A 22,409-nucleotide genomic window follows, 5' to 3' on the forward strand; every position below is an offset into this window, starting at 1 on the left:
TCCGGGTCAGCCAGAGTTCAACGAGAACCAATGATTAATCCAGATGTCGGTTCTTCACAGTCAGACATGGAAAAACTTGAGATTTGACTCTTTATATTCGCCATTTTGGTGCAATTCTGTCAGAAATGGGACTTTGCAGAGAAGTTTACGTTGGTATTTGCTGTACCCAAGAGTTCGGAGTCTTCCAAAACTGTAATCTAATGTTTATTTCCGCCTCTGTTAGCCAATTATTGCCGATTTCCTTTTTTCAGTCCCAGTTCCTTTTGATTTCATTCCTTTAAACAGTGAGAGTTACAAAGAAAGAGTGGAAACTAAAGCCAGATAAAGAGAAAGTCCAATAGGAAACGAGCAATGGAAGGAGAGAGGTTTGCATGTAGCGAGAAAAGGCGAGGCATGTTGAGTAATGAGGGCTGCTGCTCCCAGAACAATCAGGGTCTCCATTTTGCCGCGTGTTTCTACCTGATGTATAGCATGAGCTGTGGGAGCTGCTGTAATAAGACCATTTGGGCCTCTCATTGGAGAGCATTAGCAGCAAATATCTCCTGCAGGTCCAAAGAAAAGCTGCAGGGCTAAGAAAGAGCAATGTTATCTGTGCTGCTCATTTGGTCCAGTGGTGATGTAATCTGCAGCGAAACGCTGCTGTCAGCGTCTGCCTACAAGATCCGCCTTTCAGGATGGATTCACACATCGCTTCTTGTGTTTTCTTTTATATGGAAAAATGTTCATTATGGTCTAAGAGGCATTTTAGCAACATTTAGTTCCATTAACTGTTACTGTTGCCCACTGATCTGTGCTTTGCCTCACCAAAACAAGCAAATGAGGAAAAGGCTTTTAGACATCCAATAATGAACCTGCAATGCCGTTTGGCGCCACAAGGAATTAGGACGTTTAACTTCCGAGGGTAACAGGATGTTTCCCCGTTTACTGGGAGACTAGGGGTCAGAAATGAACGAAAACCAAACATGAACCAAGACTAGAAGAGTGGGGAGGATCTCACCAGAGGAAGGGATGGCAATGTGACCAACAGCTGATCTGACGATTGGCCCAAAGTAGGCGGAGCATTTGATCATCTTAAAATAGTTGTTAGAATTAAAGGCGTTGAGTCCAAAACTAAAGCCTTAGTCTCAACTGTCCTTAACCCTTGTGCTATCTTGTGGGGTCCAGATGACCCCACTCCCAACGCAAACGTTAACATTGGCAGTTGGGTCATCTAGACCCACTAGACAGTGCTCTGAACCTTTTATCTTCAATGATTTGTGATCTTCACTGGTGTCCATGGATTACATTAAATCCTCTTCACCTTTATCCACCTTTGTCATGGTAGGGAGAACACGTCAATGTAAGGGTGGGGTCATGTGGACCCCACAAGACAGCACAAGGGTCATAGGTGGATACGGGCTGTCTTCGGGGTGGGGCAAGCAGGTGACCCGCGTGAAATATTAAGGTGGTAGAACGCTCAGTGACCCATAGAGAGAAAATGCTCATGCACATTATTTTCTATCCTGCAGGTCACAGGTTGTAGTGAATACTTTTGCAATACAGAAGGGTGAAGGGCGCACAGATTTTTCCTTTAACAGTCGTTTGTGTGGATATCCTAAGGGCGCCTACGAGCAACTACCTGCACACCCCGTGCGTGCAGCATTTGGTTGCGGTCAGTAAAGGGCCATATGCACTCGTACCAGTAAAACCCCAAATGAGTACATGTGACTAAGGCCTTAGTCATGCTGAGCATGAAACAGAGGTGAGGCAGCTCTGAATTCTGTCCATTTAGCAGAACATCTGATGCCACAAATTTACCAGTCCTGACATGGCAAATTTTTTCCATGTGGATGAGAGATAGCGTGTCAGTGAGCCACACTTTAAAGAATGGATAAGCCGTAGATTTCCACTCTCGCAAAATTTGTCTTTTTGCAGTCATCAACCCAAGTTCTAGTGGTTCTAGTTCTAGTACGTATGCAGCCAAAAATGGCAAGCTCTGCATCGGGTGTAATATAGCAACCATAGGCTTTGGAATACCAGTCAAATACTCTGTTCCAAAAGCCAGCCAATGAGGGAAAAGACCAAAAAACATGAGCCAATGTGCCTTCAGATATTTTACATCTATCACAAATGGGAGTAATTACAGGATATATTTTGTGCAACCGTACTTTGGAGTATTGGAGCCGATGGATGATTTTAAATTGTATGAGTTGGTGTCTGCTGTTAACAGAACACGAGTGAATCTTGGATAAACACTTTTCCCACATTGATTCTGATATTTCTATGCCCAACTCCTCACTCCAAGCATCTTTCATTTTTGTTGATGTCACCCTGGTGCTGTCATCAAATAAATGCACTATTCTAGAAACCAAATGTCTGGAGCCAAGGGGACTTTTGAAAATGTCATAAATATCATGTTCAGCTGGAAGATCTTGAAATGGTTAAATTTTGGACTGCAAGTAATGTCTAATTTGTAGGTAATTGGTAATGTTAAAGTTTTGTTTAAGTTGATTAAATGATGCAAATTTGTTATCTATGTATAAATCTTCAAGCTTTGACAAACCCCTCTCATTCCATTCTTGATACAATTTGTCTTCCCAAGGAGCCAAGAAAGAGTGATTATGGCATATTGATGACTGAAAAGAAATGTCCGGCAAAGAAAGAAAGCTTCTAAGTTGATTTAAAATGCACACTGATTGCTTTAGGACAAAACCCAGTTTCCGGAGAGACTCCCCCCTCTCCAGTTTGGAGAAGAGCAAAGCCTGTAAACATGACAAAATCTCCCACTCCGCCGGTCTCCATTTTAACCCACAGCGGAGTGGTGGGACCAAAGGTGTCCGGCGATCCCTGCTGCCAAAACATCAATGCTCTGGTATTAGCAGCCCAGTAATAGTGTTTGAATTCCGGTAGGCCAAGACCTCCTTCCAACTTGGATTTTTGCAAATGTGACTTTGAGATTGAAGCATTTTTATTATTCCAGATATAAGAAGTGATTATTGTTATTGTTATTATTATTATTGTGTACCCTGAAATTTTTCCGAAGGATGTTATCAAATCAATAAGAAGGGGCACAGACTCCCCAGCATTGGGCAAGTATAACAATACATTGTCTGCATACAAGCTAATAACAGTTTCTAACCAGAAGGCCCTGGATATGTGCATGTGCTCTTATTTTAAATGCAAGAGGTTCCAAAGCCAAGGCGAACAGGGCAGGAGAAAGAGGGCAGCCCTGCTGGACTGAACGCTGTAACGGAAATGGCATTGATCTTTTCCCATTAGTCAGGATTGAACACAACGGACCTGCATATATTAGTTTCACCCAAGATATAAACATTTCACCAAACCCAAACCTTCGCAGTGATTCAAACAGGTAAACCTGTCAAAGGCTTTATGCGCATCAAGACTCAAAACTGCAGCTTCGTCAGAGCCATTGTGATCGGTATAGATGGTGTTTAGAAGACGCCTAACATTGGAAAAGGAAAGTCTGCCTGGGATGAATCCTGTCTGGTCAGGGTGGATAATAAAAGTCAAATACGTGTTTAATCTGGTTGCTAAAATTTTGGATATTACCTTCGGATCAAAGTTTTAGAGAGCAATGGGTCTGTAATTAGCTGGATCGGCCTCGTCTCTGCCTTTTTCAAATGAAGTTTAAGTAAAAATTTTGCATTGAGTAAAAGTTCAACACTGTTTACATATTAAAAACTTTCATCCGTTTGTGTCAAATAGATGCCCAAAGACTGAGAAAATTAGAAATTCTTTTTTTCCTTCAATTTATTCTTTTATAAAAATGTGTTAAAATAATGGTCCACTTGCCCACACATCGATGACTTTGTGCTCCTCAGTGGTCTGTGGGTGCTGTTGTCATGGCAACTGCATAATTGGTGTTTTTTTTTTCAAAGTCTAAAAAGTGTGTAACCCTTTATTAAACATATAAAGACATGAAAAACACTCTGTCTACATACAACCTCACACCCTTCTAGATCAGTGTTTTTCCACCTTTTTTGAGCCAAGGCACACTTTCTCCTTGACAAATATCCTGCGGCACACCAGCATTTAAAAATGGAAAAAAAAGGAGAAACTTGGACCAAACTCTGTTAATAAACACAAACCTTGAAGGAGAACTAAACTGTTGAACCTCTGATTTCATCAAGAAGATTTAAAATTGTGATGTGTGTTCGTCGTGGTTTCATGACGTTTAACAGGGAAGACTCATTGTACACTGAGACGCTGTCATTTTAACCCAATGCATCATGGGAGATGTAGTGATGGCAGACAGACTAGCGTCTCTGAGCTTCATTGTTTTGTTCACTTGTTCCATGGTCTGATACCGGATTCTGTGGAAAGCTACAGCGCTAAAGACGAGCTTTAGCTGGTATTTTTGTTAGAAGTGAACGACTTTATGAGCATAATCAGAACAAGGAAGTGAAGAGTTGAACCACTTCTGATTGGTCGGACTGATGACGAAGGATGAAGCCTCCAAGAATGATTGGTGGACACAGTTAAAGGGTGTCTCGGTATTCCAAAAACAGAGCTAAAGCTGCAGCTAAATCGTGTTACCGTCATTCTTATCAAAATTTCTTTAATAGAATCAAATAAACACAAAGAAAAAAGTCTTTTATGAGTTTATAAAACACATGAGTGTTTTATCAGGGCCTGTTTGGATGAACAAAGAGCTGAAATCCTGGAGATGGTCAATGTTTTTAGATCAGAGAAAATGGGTAATTTCCCACGACACACTGGTTGAAAAACACTCTTCTAGAGATAACATCTCTGGACAAAGGGACCCATCAGAGCTCCGCCTTAAGCTTTCACAAACTGTCTTGAATTTTGCCTCTGAGTTGTGGGTGTGACTGTTGTCACAGAGGGAGCCCTCCTTCCTTTCCCCATTGCTGAGAGGTCTCTGTTTACACTCACTCCCGCTAGTTTACAGCCCCTCACACCTCCAAGATAACATTAATACAGCAATAAAAATGGCAAGCAGGATTGGAGCTGGTAAAAAGGAGCAGCGAGCCTTTTGGCCCTGCGGTTGTAGTTTCTACTACAGTTTTTTTCCTCTGCTTTTAATTCACAAAAAGAAATCCTCAGAAATATAATTTTAATCTTAAATTTCTGCACCATAAACACAATTTCCATTAAAGTGGGTCTTCAAAAATCCACTTATGTCTTTGTTTAAATAAGTTTTTTCCGTAAATTAACTTTTTATTTCTTTAAACCTCTCAGCTGATCTACATATAAAGAATAAATATCCATTACCATCATTGGAATTGTAAAAAATATCAAACCCTCCTTTACATTCATCGCCTTTTTTTTTTTAAATTTTAAGCAAAGAGTTTGAAGTTAGATATTCTGGATAAAGACGTTGTTGTTTGATTGCTGAACATCTGTTGTCCTTACCCTATCCATCCATTAGATGCAAATGAGAAGCAACTTCTTTTGTACTCAGGTTTGTTTCATTACCCAAAGCAAAGACGAGAGGAAAAATGAGGTAAAGTCAAAACGGGAGATTTTTTGTAAAAAAAACACCAAAAAAAACAGCAAAATTGATTTTCAAAGAAAAGCCAAAGTGACAGCCTGTTTATACACCCATCAAACCAAACCCATCGGAATACATTTGGAGAGATGGGATGCATTTGACTCATGTGACAAGTGATGGGGCTTTATTGGAAGCTATCTTAAGTGTCAAAGCGAATAATTCAAGCAAAGGTTTTGAAAACATATGTAAATACACAGCATATGCTGGCCAAGCTAAGGGCAATCAGCGCCTCAAAGCCCGCTAAAATTGCAGGAAACAGACGAGGCAAAGCGATGCTCAAACGCTGAAGGGAAAGAATGAGAGCTCCAGGCGGCGGTGACAGCTTTTATATGAAAGACAATTGCAGAGACAGACCTTATCCTAAACTGTATACAGAAGCAATCAGTCAGAATGTTCAGGGATTATGCTGATTGCAGAAAAAGTGGTACTATCAAGAGCATCATCATAAACATGCATGGCAGCGAGTCGAGCACAAAAATGCTTCCCATCCCGGTCTTTCAATGACACTTTCATTGTCTGAATATTTGTTGGAGAAAGCAGAAAATGAGAGCGTGCATGCGCGCAGGCAGGGGGCGGTTTGCTGCAGAGGGAGAGTAGAAGGCGATAAAGACTCTGTGAGTGGCAAGTGAACATGGATAGCCTCACATCAACTGCCAATATGTTGTGAGGCGGTGGTAACAGGCAGAGGTCTCCGGGGAGGGCTGCGGCAGAGCAGGCCGGCAGCAGACGGAGAGGAAAACAATTTCTGGTGCCAATAACCCCGAGCGGTGCAGATGAAAAATGTTTTAATATTTGCAGCTGCTTTATGGCAGCCGGGGTGACAGTGATGGAGTCGATGTCAGCTTTTTCCTTTTAAATGTCATGCTCCGTCTTGAGCTGTCGCCGCGCCTGCGTGTGCAGGAGTGTGTGCACAATTGGTCTTTTCCTCTTGTAAAGTGTTCAAATCCCTCCCCCCTTCACCAGCACCCCCCCCCCCTTGCGCCTCCGCTCCTCCTCCCTCCATCCTTTAGACGTTCAGCTGTCAGATGAAACTCCCCAAAGCCAGCAGCCATCATTTAGATAATCACTTCCTCCTCTTTGCATTTTATTTGGATTTGATTATTTTTCATCTGCAGCAACATGGAAACCATAAATTACATCGCGTCCCAGATGTCTCTGCAGAAATCAAACATGCAGAAAAATCAGCGAGTGGAAAGGCGTTTGCGAGTTCTTCAACTTTCCCCACAGCTCAGAAACATGGCGGTGTGCTGCTCACGCTGCAGCAAAGGTCACACGTTTCCCAATCCTGATCCATCATCCCCAGGCTTTTGTTCTGAAAAACCGGGATTCTTATTCTTCTTCCTGACCTGCTGCAGAGCCTCCTGACCCAGACTTGCCCCCACTTAGCGGGGTCAGAGGTCAAACCAGTTACCATAAGGAAGACCCCTTCAGCACTGAAAGTCAATGGAGGCTTTTCATTTGGCTGATGGCATCATCTGTAATGTGTGAGCAGAGGGAAAGAAAAGACATTCTGGTACTTCCTTTAAAAAGTGAACACTGCTGCTGTCTGATGGGCCTGTCAATCATCCTGTTAGAAGAAGATTTAACATATTCTTCCGAAAGTGTTCATACAAACTGTTTGGCTCTGAGAGACAGAAGTAATGTCCTGATGCAGAGCAAAGAGTCTAGTTTACAGTCGCAAACAAGGCAACACTGAGCAATGAAATTCTTACTGGAGTTCCCAAAGCTTAAAAAACAGAAATAGGCAGCAAAGATAAAGCTTTAGTCCCAATGGTTCCTTCGGGGGGATACGGGCTGGAAAATGGTCAAACACGCAGGCGGCCCGCAGGAAAGATTAAGGTTGTGGACCACTCGGTGAACCCGTAGAGCAGGGGTGTCCACACTTTTGGCAAACAGGGCCAGATTAGCTGAGGTGGAAGTGGAGGTGCAGTGGCCTACTTTTCATTTTCACCTATAGAACAAATACATCTAATGCATTTTTACCAAAATCACAGTTAATGTGTCAAGATTTTGTGTTCATTCCCAGTTAGCTTTTAATAGAAAGCATGTCTTGTTTGGTAAATATAAAAATGGGGTTTAGCCAACCACAATCAAGAAATAGTACTCACAGTTTTTAGAAAGTGCTGGGGGCTGCGTATTATTGATTTTTTAACAGGAGCCAGGGGGCCGTTGGAAATTTGAAAGCGGATCGCATGTGGCCCACAGGCCGGACTTTGAACGTTTGGACTAGGGACGACAGGTTGTAGTGAACACTTTTACAACACGTAAGGGTGAGGGAGGGGACACATGCGCATCCTTATGGATTTTACTTTTTTTTTTTAACCCCCCAAGTCCTGCAGACATGTTAGTGCCATTCACATGATACGTGCGCGCTCCTTGCTGCAGCCTGACTGATAGAAATAGGAGAAATAGACAATCAGTGTATTTTGCGTGGACATCCTACGGGCATTGGTGCATGGTCAGTAAGGAGTCAGTACCCACACCTTACTAACGACTAGAGTGTGGTGTAAGAACGCCGTACAAGTGCGTGTAACTTCCATGATCCTTACAAATACTTACTTACCCCCTCATGACAATGGTACAATCCATTTTATGACGTCCCCTTAAGCTCCGCTCCTGTTTACGAGCCTCCACAAACCCGGACAACCCAAAAACCTTAAACCCCTTATGGGTTAACCCCCCAAAAGTGTTTTCATGAGACTACTGCTTTTTTTGTTGTTGTTTTTAATTGAAAAATTTAGTTTCTGGTTCCAAAATAAAGACAGAGAAGGGGTGCACCTCCTGGGTGGTAAGAGGTTAAAAAAAATCATAGAAAGATTTTATTGTATGGAAAGAAAATCCAGGAAAGACTGAGTAAATTGTCTTGCTTCCTCATGTTCACACTGTGATCTTTTCAGAGAGCAGAAGACAACATGAATCATGTCCACATACATTCATTGTGATCCAGCAGGGTTTGAATATATGAGAAACTGTTTGGAAATTCACACAGGTGGGGGCCATGAAATAAAAAAATAAAAATGAAAAAAAGGAGCAGTAACTAAAGCACATGCCGGTTGCCCAGCATAGCCGCATTGAAGTATTTTCTCAGATGATATTAAAAAAAACTATTTTAACAATGTTAAAAATGCAATATTTCAAAAGTTTTTAATGAAAAAAAATGTTAGTTATTTTGTCTTTAAATCCACGATTGTTGGTGTTTATTATCTGTTTCATTTTTTTGTCTTTTTGTTTATTGTTTCGAGGAAAAAAAGTGTACCAATGGCTTTCTTAATAAAGTAAAAAGGGCAGAAATAAAATACATTTTCATCTGTCTGTTTCTTTTTGTTGTCACAAAAATAAAACAAGTCTGTGCTGTATTGATTTGTTTTAGTAATTGTTTTGTGGGAATGAAATAAATAAATAAAACAGATAAAAATAAAGAGTTTAGGCTTGGTGTGTTTTGGTAGAAACTCATTTTTCAACAATCTATGGATGTGATAAATACAATTTAATTTGCAAGCGGAAAAAGCACAAGTTTTGTTAAGAACTTTCCATCAAAAAACCTTCTTCTCTCTGTCCATCTGTGCTTCTTTTGAAGAGTCCTGTCAGCTGCTTTATATTTGTTAGTTCTGCCCAGAGAACCAATATACAAGTTTCTATCATCTAAGCATTAATAACTATTTTTGTTTGTTCTGTTTTATTTGTTAGAAATGCATTTTTGTTGTAATAAGTGTCCAGAAATGACAGTCCTCGGATGGTACATATTTATAAAGGTCCCAAAGAGACAAAATAACAGGAATGTGTGTGTGTGCATGTGTGGATCTCTTCTGTGAGCAGACGCTTTCTTTAAAAAAAAAAAAAAAAAAAAACATTTTTCAATTAAAAGAATTCTTCTGCAGCAGCGCAGCAGGACAGGGCTGGCTGCACACCGTCTGGAAGTAGCTCACTGGGCTCATGCATTCACCTGCTGTTCCCATCAATGGGATACTGAAGTGTAATCCAGGGCAAGACTGCTGGACCCACACAGGATATTTCACCACTAATAGAAGTCTTCTCCCTGAGGCTGGACCCCCCCACAAAGGTGTTAGAGTGCAAGAAGTCACAGACTTCCCTTTGTATGCTGTTTTCTTTTTACCAGACTTTCTTTTACATCCAAGAGGTCACTGACAAAAACCTTTCTCATTGATTTATTAATATACTGTTTATTAAACAATTGTTATTTTCAAATTACTATTCTGGAAGTGAGCAAAGCAGACAGTTAGACAACAGTCGGACAGGTGCGGAGCTTCTTAGGAGTCTTTAGTTCATGTTTACCTGTGATGGTCAGGAAGGATCTGCTGAAGCACAGTCACACCTGTTTCACAGAGATTTAAGCTCCTTGCTATGTAGACCAAGAAATGCGTCATGAGGGGCTGTAGAAGGGGGTGGGATCATCAGTTCAGAAGTAGGGTTAGGCGTTCATCATAAATCAGAGGGGATCCATGTCATAAGGCGTTCCTCAGAGTTTGCTTCCCGGCCTTCTCCTTTTCGCCTGGAATATACTCCCCCCTAGGTCACATCATTCACTTTTAGGGTGTATTCAGACTGGGGAAGTCAGTCGGTCCAGAGGGAGTCCGCCTTATTTGGTCCGCATTGTGTCCTGAAGCCTGCGTCTGTATTCAGACTGCCGTCTAGCGGACATTTCTGATTCAAACCAAAGAAAGAATGATAGAAGACCTCCGCTTTGTGGTCCTTGTCGGGATAGTTCACTTATTCCAACTTTATCTTTGACCAATTTTAAAAGTCTGTATTGTCAGGTGCAACACTTTTTACATGTTTACCAGGAAGTCTCTTTTTTCGAGAGACACCTGGCCAAGAGGCATTATCGCACACACACAAACAAACATAAAACATCAAAATAAAACAAATTTTAAGTCAGCTTAAGAATAACATGTACAGTCTTTACTTTAAAACAACTTAGAGAGATTTGTTCCTGCAGTCGCAGAGAGTTTTGAGCGCAATAAAGCCCCATCGGTTGTTCTGAGCAGCAAAGGAAAAGGCAGTTTCCCAAGCTCTGTGTGAAGCTTGAGTGAGGTGCAGGAATTGTATCCGGTGTTAGCAATGCTTTACTTCCTCCTTTGGTACAGCAGAGGCATGCTGCAGGTGACTGAGAAGACATCAGTTAAGAGGGTACGCCAAGAAGTGTTTATGGTATACGTACTGTTGAGAAAACTGTGTGAGAAGCAATGTGTATCCTCTTAAAAGTTGTTTTAATGAGCCTGCATTCATCCGACCACATCTTAATAAATTGCTGGGTAACACTAGCTGCGTTTGTATGGACAAAAGTAATCGGAATAAAACAGCTGATCAGAATAAAAGTCCGTCATGTAAACACAGCGTTTGGAATACGGCGTGTTTACATCAATTTATGGATTTGGTTTATTGACAACAATTTCCAAAATGGGAGATTGATTCAATACAGACTGATTAAAAATTTGAACCCAGCTCTATTTAGAGATGTTTTACTTATTCATTGTTTAGCCCTAAAGATAAGCTTTGCGGCAACATCTTTTGGAATTGAGTTCAATAAACCGGAAAAGGAAACAAAAACTGGAAAACAACATAAGGTCCATAGTGGGTGGGGGCTGCATACGATGCAAAGCTTTGTCTGGCTACAGCTGACGTTCAGGTCACCCAGAAATGTTAGAGTTAAAAATTACAAAAGTTAAAATATAAATGTTAAAGAAAAAAATTTACTCATGTACTCATCATAAATGCATGTGATGCATTCAAGCCTCCTTAAAAACTCAAAACCAAACCAGCATCATCCATCTGTTTTATCCCAAAGACGGTTTGATTTGAGCTTATCTGAGATCAGATGGAAATATTTGTCTCTCAGAACCAAACTGTGGAAATCTAAAGAGCTAAAGCAAGTAAAGCTCTAACAGTTTAGGACATATAAGAGTGTGTTAGTAGTTAATGACATCTGACACAGAACGAAAAGAACAAAACATGTAAGGGGCTGAAATGAAGGCAAATATCTCCTGTTCTCATCGTCACGTTTCTGTCCACTGGAACTAAAGGCCGGCCCCTCGCTCTGCGATGCGTGTCCTTATTAAACTGCTTAATCAGTAAACGACTCAGGGGAACACAGTTAAAAGAGAATTAGCCTGAAAAAATGAATGAAAGGAGCCGTGGAAATGCTGAGGAGACTCTTCGTCCGTCTCCAGTGAGAAATAAAAGCAGAAAAGAAGCTGAGGTTGAGGCCATAAAGAGGGGAAGAGAGGACTCTGAACTATTTTCTGTCATTTTGAAGAGATCATTTAAATCTGTTGAGATGTTTGTTTCACTGTTTTTAGAGAAGGCAAATTAAAAGTACCTTCGATGGAAGGGTTGAAGCATGTGGAAGCTCCAAATCCTCCAGCGACTTCAGGAAAACTGGACTTAGAGGAGCTTAATAGGAGATTTGTTTAACTCCGATTTTGGCAAAAATGCAAAGCTGTTGATGTTCTAACAAACCTCTCAATAGACTAGAGGGAGGTTGGTTCGGTCATCGCTCAGCTTTTCTGTCCATTCAGTAAAAAGCAGCCAAACTGCCACTGAAACAGAGCAATCACTGCAGGATGTTTAACCTTTATGTCTGTTTGGACCATAAAAAAGTCAAATGTTTCAGAATATATATAGACATATGTGTTGGTAGATTGTCAATATGAATAGTATACAAGAGTAATTATCCTATTATTAAACCTAATATTAAGACAATAGGACATTAGTACAGAAGTTAGGACACCTTGAGAAATGTTATTTCTGCACAGCTGAAGTAAAAACTAGCATGGTCTGAATATCTTGGTTTTTCAAGAAAAGTTTCCATCAAGAAAATGGACTTAACTGCCACCTCATTCAAGAATAATTACTTGTAACATTGTGGTTTGAAATTGAAAACCATCAGGTTTGCTATGAATGTTTTTGTCAGAACATTTACTCTGAACCTCCAACAGTCAAGGCTGTTAACACTGAGGTGTCTGGAAAAATCCTGGCTCACGCCTGAACTTTTTGCATGGGGGGTTTAGAACTAATTAAAAGATGTCTTCTGTATTCCACCGCTCAGCTTCGTGCTGCTCTGTAGGTCCCTGGATTGAGCCCAGCACGATTTACACAGGACTAACAAACAAGAGGGACAAACACGAAAACAGATTAAAGGGTGAAAGATCTGACTATTTAGTGGTTTCCATGACACCAAACACATCACTCGGCTGTGCTACTACAGATTTTGCTTTATATATAGAAATTAAAGAATAGAACTCTTCTTATTCAGAGTATCTGTGTGTGTGTGCATAAAAATGGTGCACGTGGGATTTTACCTATCCGTTTTATCAAGCTTTTTTTTTTTCCAAGAGAGCTACCTCTACCCACAATTTTGTCCGGCTTTCTCACCTTATCGGTAAAACCTTGCTAATCTTTTTTATGTTTCAAAGCACAAGAACCACAAATCTGTTGCCAACTGCAAAATTGACGCCACTTTGGATTTTAGATCTTATCAACAAACCCATATTTGATGCAGTCGGATATTCTTGTTTCTTGTTTTATGTAGAAACATGCCTGCATGACAGTAATTTCATGTAAAAATCCTTTGAAAATTATGTAATTAAGAACAAAAGGCTTCCATATTCCTGCTCATTAGAGACCATCCCCATGTATACTAATGGAAAACCTAATTAGCTAGTACCCGACATGAATGCTAACAGTAAGAGCGGAGTTCTTGAGTGCCTAATGCCACACTTTCCTGTGCTGATTGGCTGCACAGTTCTTGAGGAAACCATCAAGACATAAATGATGAAAGTATAAAAACACGGCAGGATAATTGCAGAAAATGTACCTGTTTACGAAGATTGATAACCTGTCAACCAAACTGCTTTAGTTTAGGTTTCTAAAAAAACACAAGATGAAGCAAAAAAAAAAACAGAAAAGTTTACATCAACAAAGAAATTCCCTCCTTATATTAGAATACTAATGTATACTGTATACTAGAATACTAATGTATACTGTTTTCTAGAATACAAATGCATAGTGTACAAAAGCACTAATGTATACTGTATACTAGAATACTAATGTATACTGTAAACAAGAGCACTAATGTATACTGTATACTAGAGCACTAATGTATACTGTATACAAGAGCACTTACGTATACTGTATACTAGAGCACGGCTGTATACTGTATATTAAAGAACGGATGTATACTGTATACTAGAGCGCTGATGCATACTGTGTACTAGAGCAATAATGTATACTGTTTACTAGAGCAATAATTTACACTAAATACTAGTTCACAGATGTATAATGTGTACTATAATACTAATGTAAACTGTATACTAGAGCACTAATAAATACTGTTGAAGCACTAATGTATACTGTATACTAGAGCATGGATGTATACTGTATACCAGAATAATAATGTATACTGTATATAAAAGCACAAATGTGTACTGTATACTAGAGTACTAATGTGTATTGTATAATACAGCACTAATTTGTACTATATACTAGAGCACTAATGTATACTGTACACTAGAGCAGTGTTTTTCAACCAGTGTGCCACGGCACACTGGTGTGCCGTGGGAGATGGTCAAGTGTGCCGTGGGAGATTGCCCTCATTAACTGATTTAACAACATTTCCCATCTCCAGGATTTCAGCTCTCTGTTCATCCAAACAGGCCCTGATATAACACTGAGGAGTTAGGAATATAAAAGATCGCAAAATACTTTTTCTTTGCGTTTATTTTATTTTATTAAAGACATTTTGATAAGAATGACGTTACCACGATTTAGCTGCAGCTCCGGCTGTATTTTGGAAAAGTCCCGCAGCTTTTACTGTCTCCACCATTCATTATTGGGGGGCTTAATCACATGTCATCAGTCTGACCAATCAGAAGTGGTTAAAGTCTTCACTTCCTTGTCCCGATTTAGCTCGTAAAGTTGCTCAGTTCTAACAAAAATACCAGCTAAAGCTCGTCTTTAGCGGTGTAGCTTTCCACAGAGTCCGGCGTCAGACCGTGGAACAAGTGAACAAAACAATGAAGCTCCGAAAAGCGATCTTCGGCCGTTTTATGCACTACATCTCCCATGATGCATTGGGTTGTGAGCACAAGGAGATCTGTTGTTAAACGTCTTGAAACCAACGAACACACTTCAAACTGTTTTTAAATCTTCTAACTAAACTTTTATTGCATCTTTTAGAAAAAGAACAGCTGCAGTTTCCAGCTTTTTCTGCAACAATTATCTCAAAAATGCATGTGAAACTGTGAAGGGAGGGGCTGTAGATCAATACAGACTGAGTTTCTCCTTTTTTTAAATTTTTGAATGCTGGTGTGCCGCGGGATTTTTTTTAAGGTTAAAGTGTGCCGTGGATCAGAAAAGGTTGAAAAACACTGCACTAGAGCACGGATGTATACTGTTTACTACAGCAATAACTTATACTAAATACTAGTGTACGGATGTATAATGTATACTAGAGCACGGATGTATACTGTATACTGGAACACAGTGAAGGAATTTATTTTTGTGGTTCTTATTTCTCCTAGGTTTTTATCTTATCTTTATTTCTTTGAAGGTTTTCTTTCAGGTTTACTGTGTGTGGGTTTCAGTCATTTCAATTAAAAGGGACTTCCTGATAATTGCATATGTAAAGAGGTTTCAGGAATGCAGCTCCAACCTCCAACCCCCTTCAGGAGAAAATGGTCTTTGATCTTCTGGGGCCATTTGGTTGTAGGTCTGACTTGGATCATAAATCAATCATCTCAATCCCTGGGAACCGCCACAGGCATCTGCTCCCGTGTGGGGAACAAAGGTGTATTGTCTACTGTATGTTAAGAAGATCCGGCCACACGTGGGGGCCACCTAGGGAGCCATTTGGTTGCGGGACCATGTCAGTCTGGGAGGTGACTTCAGACGCGGGAAAACGGATGCTGACTCCTAACATGGACTGACAGAAGTGGGCAGGCTCCCTGCCAGCCAATCTCTAGCGACCAGAGGCGGAGATTCGGCGGCCATCTTGCTCCCGGGGGAGGATGTTCTGCCCACATGCTTAAAAGTCTGAACTCAAGGAATTTTCCTGTGTCTCCAGACAAGCTGCATGTGAATTCGGAATGTAACCTCTTGCGTATTGCAGGCCTTGATTTTGGACACCCAGATCGATCTGTTTTTATTTTGCTCTGTTTTTACTCTGTTTTTTAGAAATATTGTTAGGGATTAAATTTGTTAATCTTTAATCCGGCCGAATCCCGTGGTTTTCTTCTTCTCGACTTTATTGAACATGCAACAAAGGAAAGTAATCTCAAAGCGACAGATTATATTTTCCAACATTAATTGGTGACCCCTGAACGTGAAAAGTGGGGAAGAAACGCGGAAGCGCAACGCGGGTAAGAGGACCGATAGTGGTTTATTATGAGATGAGATATCTGGGACTTTCGGCGAAAAGTCGGTGACGCTCCCCCCACGTGCTTGACTTCCCTCGAGGCCTCACAAACAAAAGGTAAAGCAGGAACCTGTTCGTAAATTCTGCATATTGAGTACGTTATTCTTTTAGTGAATAACTCAAATTGTGGGGAAGTGAAGTATGTGGACGGCATAGCGCACCTGTATAAGTTTTGTGGTTCACCCTCCTGAAACAGCAAATTGGACTAAGGAAATTCATGAAAATTAATTAGAGCTGAGCAAATTGTGCAGGTGTTGTGTCTGTTTAGCCTGTCAAAATTGAATAAACACTAAATTGGGAGCGTGTGATATTTGGATTACGTTAAAATTTAGAAGGTTTTGCGTCTGTTTGAGCCTGTACGAAATCCCGTACGAAAACAACAGTGTTACTATAGGAACTAATTTTGCGCGTTTTAGGATTTTCGGAAAAACCAGGAAGGCAGCGAACCTTCACAAATTATTTTAATGCGTAGAGAAACCACAGAGAGATTCACAATAAAAATGAAAGGTGCACTAGGCAGAAGAAATGAGGAAACCGGTGAATTTTCTTTTGACGACAGACGACGCTGACGACTTGACTTGACAACAGCGGTGAAAATGGCTTGAATGAGAATGAATGTAATGAAATGTATGCGATTTTGGAAAGAATGGGATGAAAATGTTTGAAATCTGTGTATTTTAACTGTATTTTCCACATTTCCCTGTGTATTGTCTGCTCCATGGACGCAGCCATCTTGTTCATCATGTTTACATCGAACGAACCAATGACGGGACGTTTTACTTGTTTTCGAATGTGTAGACGACTGTGATTGGTTTTGTCTGTACCACGTGGTAAGCGTGACGGAGTCCTGGCCAAAATGGCAACGGTGGCTGTGATTTGCTTTGTTCGTACCACGTGGTTAGCGAGTCGGCGTTCCTAGCGACCAACATGGCGGACCGGCGCTGAACTTTCACAAACAAATCTGGAGAATTTGGGACCTAGTTTGCGGTACAATCATCACGGGGATTGTCTTATTGGGCTTAATCATGACCTCGGTTGTAAAACAGCGTTGAAAAACAAATTTCAGTGGGTTTTCGGTTCGCCGAAAAAGGTTTTTATGTTGCACAGCGCCTCCGACGGGAGCCTCTGCCGCAACGGTGAGATCAACGTGCATGGTTGCAGGGTCTAATACATTTGGGGTAAAATAATTTTGTAATTATTTCGGTTTTCTTGTGAATACATGTCTCTAATTTGTTTGTATGTCCTAATAACCGCGATTAAGTTAAGCTTTGTTTGAAGAAGTATTATTGACATTTTTAATTTGTTTAATTTCGTTTTTCTGTTTGTTTTGATCTTGTGCACTGCTGTTTGAATGAGAAGCGAATGAGTGGTGGTTTTGTTTGTTTGAATTATAATCAATAGTATTTGAAAATTGTTATCAGAATGGGGAAAAGGACGAGGTAAAGGAAAGGGAAACATGGTTTTTGAGGATTTGGAAGGATGTTGCAATGTAGAGACAAGAAATGTAAGGTGAAAAGCAGGAGAAATGAAAGGCATTGTAGGTGAAATAGAGGGTCTGTGGGCATGGAAAGTTGTGGTATGAAAGTGCAGGGTCTGGTAGAACAGGAGAAGAGGGAACATGAATGTTAAAACGCTAGTTATGAACGATTCATTTCAGTGAAATGGTTTATTTTTATTTATGTGTAAGGTACCTAATTTGTTGTGTTATGTCTTTTGCAAAAACGGTTAAAAGTTCTTGTCTTTGTATTGATTGTCTGTGTTTTAGAGTGTGAATTGTGTTTTTGGTTAAATAAGGAAAAGCTTAAATTGTGGGATTTTGTTGCTTTTAGCACTTCTCCAAATTCTTTTTGTAGGGCAACAACAGTCCTTAATGGTAAGTCAAAACAATTTGTCTCTATTTTTTGATTAAGAGTGAATGATTAGCGGTCGGAATGCATGTCAGACAATATATTTTCCAAAGACTTTGCTCCATGTCCGTCATATCGGACAAAGAAAATTTTAGGGATTTTTCCCTTTGCTGGTTTTCATTACTGATCAACTGACTGTGTTGGAGACGGTGAAGACTGAACATGACTAATCCATTCTAAATCTCTTTCCAAGCAGAAGAGCAGCCCCCCCGGGATCTCATAAAACTTTAGGCAGAAAACCCCCCTCTGTTTTGTGGGTGAGTGACAAAAGACGCATAAGTTTACCATCCTCCGCAGCTCACTACCTTCACAGGAGGGAGCCGAGTCAGCGGTGACTGACCCCAAGAGCACATTTGAAGAAACAGGACAGGAGAGAGGGGGAGGTTGAGCAGCTGAAGAAAAACAATTCTTTACCTTGCTGAAATAATTCACACAGGATAAAAGGTGTTTTGAAAAGGAAAAGGAAACTAACATGAATTTTGACTTTTGATGCCCTCAGAGACAGCAGTAATGACGTGTCATGCTCAGCCATTCGGAGACCAAAACAGGAGGACTGGTGGAAAAATCCTGGGAGAAGCAGGCCACCCAGGGGACCCCAGCAGCAGTTGGAAATGGCATCTATGGCGCTCTGACCCCTTACAGCCCACAACGAGGTGCCCAACAGCAGAATGTACAGACCAAGAGGCAGATGGTCTGGAGGAAAAATGAACAGTACCCATGACCACTCCAAGCCCTCCTCCACCGTGGCGAGGACCACAGGGCAAGTCGGACAACACCACTTGATGCAGGAGCCATTGTCTTTTTCAAGCTCAAAGGTAACCACTGATGAGTCTACTGGACACTCTACCTGCTCTGACAAATGAACAAATGACTCCTCAAAACCTGCAAAAGACCATCCGACTGACTTTTGACCAGATGGTGGAACATTCATGCGTGCATTCACCAAACACGCCTGTGAATCTGTTGGGATGGGACAGTCTTGTCAAAACAGGAGACAGCAGACTGGATGCCATGCCGGACACCACAGCCGACCCCCACTGCAGACATGTAAAGGGCCCTGAAACGCCAGGTGGTTTCGTTAATTTCAGGTTTGAAGCCTGGACTCCTGTGTTTGAAGCCTCCGAATGGTCTGACCTGTACCTCCATTATGACAGAGAGCATGATTAACAGTAAGAAGTATTTCAGCAGGTAGAAGACCACACGTGGCATTTGAACTACACTGACATATATTAACCCTGAGGGCGAGCGGCTTATTGTGCATTCATACACTCACAAATGCAATGATACTAGCTGTCAGACACAGCTGTATCTCACATAGGATTAGACTAAGCAGGACATTAACAACACATTGGTTAAATCGTGTTTTTTCAGGTGTTCACTTTCCTCCCTCGATAAAAATGTACAGGTTAATTTTGCCGTTCAACAACTGAGCAGAGAGGAGACGGCTCATGAAGATGCAGAGGTGATGTTAAAACGCTCTCTGATGCTTCATGGTCCACAGGTTCAGTTGATGTTGGTTCATTCTTCATCGTCCCCCCGGTGGTGATCCAGGTAACTACAGGAGCACAGATTTTAGATCTCAGTGCAGCTGAGTGACTGATGCAGATGAAGGGAGGAAGGAAACTCAGTCTGGGCTGTGGAACTATGGTGTCATTGAATATTCGTATTCTTCATGGTGTACTTCTTTGAAACCGGTTTTAAAAGTAGATGGATTGCATATGATTTAAGCTAATGTTAATTTGAGTTGATGACGTCACCATTATTATAAAACCTATACGTCCCTGATCCATATTGCATGCTGTCACCTTTAACCTCACAAGGTGTGTTGTTTGTTGCTATTGACTTAGCACACGTTTTCTTTTAATGGAATCATTACATAAAAATAGCAGACCATTGTTCGCATTATAGTACAGAGGGGTTCATAAAATCCTTCTTGCATTTTTGATCACTGTTTAAAGTCTCTCTGACAGAACATTATGCTATAAAAGGTTTGTGTTTTCATGATGTAGGCTGATGACCTCCTGCTGGCAGTACCAACTGCTGAACTCTGCCTGCAATTAATGAAAGATCTTCTGTTGCAGTTGTATTATTTCTTCTTGTGACCTTGCCTTTTACAGGAGCGTGGACAGGACGCTTGTTCACCTTATCGGTGCACCAAACAGTTTATTGTTTTTATGTTCTTGCTTTACATTTAATTCGTTTTATGTGTTTGTCCTGGAGCTTAGCCCCAGGCCAAGAGAGGGAGGTAGACAAAAGAGGTCTTAATGATTAAAAGAAGGACATTATTTTATCATTATCGTTTCAATGTATTTGTCTAGAAAGAATGTTTAAATAGTAACACAGATTGACCATTTTTAAAATTTTAAAGCTTTGTGTGTCTGTTCATTTGATTTTCTCTCATCCACAGCAAGGATGAGTAGGTTCTACGGCTGGGTCATTAGACAACAGCCCATAATAAACTTTTTTCTTTTTCTTGAATTTATATTTTCCCCACTTGTGTTCTTCATAAAACAGCACGAGGGGAAGCAGACCTTTGAGAAGAGAAATGTGGTGGACCTTTTCCATCATATTTTCTCTTACTGCGCATGCGTAAATTGATTCTTGTCTCATTGTCTTTTGTGTTTTATTGTTTTTTATTTTTTAATTTCCTGACCCTAACACTAACAAAAACTTAGACCCACAGCAGAATCATCTTGGCAGAACAGTACCACAGCAGTGGACACCCCAAGTCCTTTTGCAGCCGTTCTGTTGTATCAGATGTGTCACATCTCTAATAACAGGCTTATTGAGAAGTCCATAGGAGGCCAGGTCCAAGCTTGCCAGAGCTTGTGGGACATGCAGAAGGAGGACGCGAGTGTTCGAGGCCCGGAATGACCTTTTTTGGACTTTGTTGCATTTTATAAAATTGCTTACTGTTATGTTTGACAATTTTCTTTTCATCGTCTGTGTGTTTTTTGTTCTGCTCTAACATTTCTCAATTCCCCCCCCTTAATTCCAGGTGTTCCTTTTCCTTACAGGAAGTGCTATTTTATTGTCTTTATCTTTTACTTTTTAGAATAATTTGAATTTTTATTTGTGCATTTTCTTTATTTACTATTTCATGTATTGTTCTTTGTAAATGCCAATGTGCCAAATATCTAATGAAGCATAAGTATCCTTAGGGATGGTCGCTGATGGGGCACAGGACCGTAGCGAGAATTTTCCCTGTCCAACTGAACGTTTCTTAAAGATGGTTAATGCAAGCTCTGACAGGTTTTCGCTCCTACACTTATGAACAAATCATTCACACCTTTGAAGGGCACATTGGTTCTGATAAAGATTGTGAGGGCGAGAGACCACAGCTGTTTTGATTGCATGATGTGATGATGTGTTTTTATTTTTTGTGTGACCTCACTTCGTGAGGTCAAGAGAGGGAAACTGAAGGAATTTATTTTTGTGGTTCTTATTTCTCCTAGGTTTTTATCTTATCTTTATTTCTTTGAAGGTTTTCTTTCAGGTTTACTGTGTGTGGGTTTCAGTCATTTCAATTAAAAGGGACTTCCTGATAATTGCATATGTAAAGAGGTTTCAGGAATGCAGCTCCAACCTCCAACCCCCTTCAGGAGAAAATGGTCTTTGATCTTCTGGGGCCATTTGGTTGTAGGTCTGACTTGGATCATAAATCAATCATCTCAATCCCTGGGAACCGCCACAGGCATCTGCTCCCGTGTGGGGAACAAAGGTGTATTGTCTACTGTATGTTAAGAAGATCCGGCCACACGTGGGGGCCACCTAGGGAGCCATTTGGTTGCGGGACCATGTCAGTCTGGGAGGTGACTTCAGACGCGGGAAAACGGATGCTGACTCCTAACATGGACTGACAGAAGTGGGCAGGCTCCCTGCCAGCCAATCTCTAGCGACCAGAGGCGGAGATTCGGCGGCCATCTTGCTCCCGGGGGAGGATGTTCTGCCCACATGCTTAAAAGTCTGAACTCAAGGAATTTTCCTGTGTCTCCAGACAAGCTGCATGTGAATTCGGAATGTAACCTCTTGCGTATTGCAGGCCTTGATTTTGGACACCCAGATCGATCTGTTTTTATTTTGCTCTGTTTTTACTCTGTTTTTTAGAAATATTGTTAGGGATTAAATTTGTTAATCTTTAATCCGGCCGAATCCCGTGGTTTTCTTCTTCTCGACTTTATTGAACATGCAACAAAGGAAAGTAATCTCAAAGCGACAGATTATATTTTCCAACAACAGATAAATACTGTATGCTAGAGCACAAATGCATACTGTATGCCAGAGCACGGATTTGTACTGTATACTAGAATACTAATGTATACTGTATACAAAAGCACTAATGTGTACTGAATATTAGAGTACTAATTTGTACTTTATACCAAAGCACTAATTTATACTGTATACTAAAGCACAGATGTATACTGTATACTAGAGTGCTGATTTATACCGTTTACTTGAGCAATAATGTATACTGTTTACTAGAGCAATAATTTATACTAAATATTAGTGCACGGAGATATACTGTATACTAGAGCACTAATGTGTACTGTATACTAGA

The 22,409-nt window shown here is 40.7% G+C and overlaps 1 long non-coding RNA gene across 1 annotated transcript; it reads left to right on the forward strand.

Annotated features, from left to right (window-relative positions):
* The first annotated feature begins 17,718 nt into the window (after positions 1-17,718).
* On the forward strand, positions 17,719-21,111 carry LOC111947174. The gene is made up of 2 exons (XR_002873000.1): positions 17,719-18,108; positions 18,351-21,111. It is a non-coding gene; the product is annotated as an uncharacterized LOC111947174 (long non-coding RNA).
* The last annotated feature ends 1,298 nt before the right edge of the window (positions 21,112-22,409 follow it).

The sequence above is a fragment of the Oryzias latipes genome, chromosome 3 (genome assembly GCF_002234675.1).
Source record: "Oryzias latipes chromosome 3, ASM223467v1".
Lineage (NCBI taxonomy): Eukaryota > Metazoa > Chordata > Actinopteri > Beloniformes > Adrianichthyidae > Oryzias > Oryzias latipes.